The sequence below is a fragment of the Microtus oregoni genome, unplaced genomic scaffold (assembly GCF_018167655.1).
Source record: "Microtus oregoni isolate MIOR12 unplaced genomic scaffold, Mior012 000067F_ref0000223, whole genome shotgun sequence".
Lineage (NCBI taxonomy): Eukaryota > Metazoa > Chordata > Mammalia > Rodentia > Cricetidae > Microtus > Microtus oregoni.
The window spans coordinates 651,687-654,633 of NW_024543974.1; the positions used below are offsets into that span (position 1 = coordinate 651,687).

The window sequence follows — 2,947 nt, forward strand, 5'->3', positions numbered from 1 at the left end:
ATGGGGTCTTCTGCCTTATGTTCTCCTGCCTAGGCAAGGCTGCCCAGCATGCAGCCGGGCCCTCCTGGGCACTCTCTAAGATTACTGCCCATCTGTGCTGGGGTGGGAGTCCCAGGGGGCTCATAGGGTCCTGTCTGGCTTGGGTCTACAGGGCCGTGGTCTGAGTTATGGCCTTATATCTCCTCCTCAACCTTGTCCTTTGCCTACTCCTCCACCTCATCTTCTGCCTTAGCACTGGCTCTTCCATCAGCCTGGACAGAAGCCAGATTGCCAGCTTCATCCTCCACCTGGACTACCATGTTGCTGGCTAGTCTTGCCTCCCATTCCTCAGATTCCCGTTTGAGGCCCAACAACTCCAGGAAAGTTGGAGATCTCCTGATCATTCTTAGCCTCCTCAGAGCTTCCTCCAGAGGCTCAGTCAGGTTAGCCCTGGTGAGCATCTGCCTCAGGCGCAAATCATCCGTAGAGGTTCTCTCGAGAGCCCCTTTCTAAATGGCTTTCTGCAGCAGAACTTCTAGCCTCAACACAAAGGCAGAGAGCTGCTCATCTGGCTGCTGTTTTGCAGTCAGACACTTGATTCGAATGGTGGCCTGAGACTCATTGTCTCCAAATACTCGACAGAGCCTCTAGGCACTCCTCTGCAGTCTTTGCCGGATTCTCTGCTAACAGCCCCTGTACAAGGTACAAAGCAGTTCCCCGCAAGCCCTCCAGCAACCGTCTCCTCTTCTCCCTTTCTGGGACCCTTTGCCACACCCAAAACATGTCAGTGGTGTGGTCTAGCCAGGCCTCAAAGGATTCCTCCCCAGGGGCTGGCTGAACGCTCCCAGAAAACATACCCAAACGCTGGTACCGCAAGGTATCCACCCAGGGCTGGATTGCCTGACTAACTGACTGGAGCCTGCACACTCTGTCCAGCTCCAGACCTGGGTCTCCAGGTACACTGTCCACTGTCTCCCCCGTTGCTCCAAGAAGTGGAAAACACGATCAAGAAGCTCCTCGCTGGAGCAACTGGGCACAAAGACCACGTTCCAGGGCCCCCCAGTGCCTAGGATTTCCCTTGGGACCAAAGCATAGTTGATTTCCTGGTCGAGCTCAACCAGGGCTGCAGTGGCATTATCCTCCTCATGAAACACTTTGCCAAGCACAGTAAAGTGGCCCATGGGCCACAGGGCAGCCTGCAGGGACCCTTGGAATTCAGCTTCACTGCAGTCCTCCAGGATGCCCAGGATAAGCAAGCCCCTACGAGCGCTGACACCCATCCACCTGCACCAGTCCTGGAGCATCTCCACCGCCATAATCTGAAAATTTAGCAAAGCTCACACTAGGGGCCGGAAACAGTTTCCCCAGAAGCACATCAGGTTGGGATAGGAGCCTAGGCTAGGACTCAGGAAGACCAGCCTAGCTCTCCACAGCCTGGAAACAAAAAACGGAAAGAGGAGGTTAATGTCTTCCCCACCCCAGCCCCTTCTCATCCACTAGCCCTAGAGCAGAGGTTCTCAACCCGTGCTTCGTGACCCTTCAGGGTCAAGCGACCTTTTCAAGGGGATCTCCAAAGACCGCTGGGAAACACAGGTATTTACCTTATGATTTGCAACAGTAGCAAAATTACAGGTATGAAGTAGCCATGGAAATAAGTTTTATGGTTGTGTGAGGGAGTCACCACAACACAAAGAACTGTATTAAAGGGTCGTAGCATTAGGGATATTGAGAACCACTGCCTTACATGATGCTTCTGCATCCCACTCTGTGCCTCAGACACAGGCCTTCCCCAGCACCTCCCTACAGTCCAAACCAGGCAGGCGTGCTGGTTGAGAGGGGGTTTGTCAGGGCCAGTAATACCCTCCCAGAATTTGGTACCTTCTAGGAGCAGAACCCTTTCTCCTTCAATTGCACAGCAAGGATTCCCCGGGCTGTTCTCCAGGTTCTCCCGCCAGCCAGCTCCCTTGCTCTCTCTAGCCTTATAGCTGCGCACTCACGCAGACCAGTGTACATATGCAAGCTTTTTTGTTTTGTTTTATTTATTTATTTATTTATTTATTTATTTAAGATTTCTGCCTCTTCCCCGCCACCGCCTCCCATTTCCCTCCCCTCCCCTGACCAAGTCCCCCTCCCTCATCAGCTCGAAGAGCAATCAGGGTTCCCTGACCTGTGGGAAGTCCAAGGACCACCCACCTCCATCCAGGTCTAGTAAGGTGAGCATCCAAACTGCCAAGGCTCCCCCAAAGCCAGTACGTGCAGTAGGATCAGAAACCCATTGCCATTGTTCTTGAGTTCTCAGTAGTCCTCATTGTCCACTATGTTCAGCAAGTTCGGTTTTATCCCATGCTTTTTCAGACCCAGGCCAGCTGGCCTTAGTGGGTTCCTGATAGAACATCCCCATTGTCTCAGTGTGTGGGTGCACAGCTCGCGGTCCTGAGTTCCTTGCTCGTGCTCTCTCTCCTTCTGCTCCTGATTTGGACCTTGAGATTTCAGTCCTGTGCTCCAATGTGGGTCTCTGTCTCTGTCTCCTTTCATCGCCTGATGAAGGTTAATATTCAGGAGGATGCCTATATTTATGTTTGTCTTTGGATTCACCTTCTTATTTAGCTTCTCTAGGATCGCAAATTATAGGCTCAGTGTCCTTTATTTATGGCTAAAAACCAAATATGAGTGAGTACATCCCATGTTCCTCTTTTTGGGTCTGGCTTACCTCACTCAGGATAGTGTTTTCTATTTCCATCCATTTGCATGCAAAATTCAAGAAGTCCTTGTATTTTACTGCTGAGTAGTACTCTAATATGTATATATTCCATACTTTCTTCATCCATTCTTCCATTGAAGGGCATCTAGGTTGTTTCCAGGTTCTGGCTATTACAAACAATGCTGCTATGAACATAGTTGAGCATATACTTTTGTTGTATGATAGGGCCTCTCTTGGGTATATTCCCAAGAGTGGTTTTCTCTTTCT

General features: G+C 50.8%; 1 pseudogene; it reads right to left on the reverse strand.

Annotated features, from left to right (window-relative positions):
- Positions 1–203: 203 nt before the first annotated feature.
- LOC121440421 lies at positions 204–1,295 on the reverse strand (annotated as a pseudogene).
- Between the last annotated feature and the right edge of the window lie 1,652 nt (positions 1,296–2,947).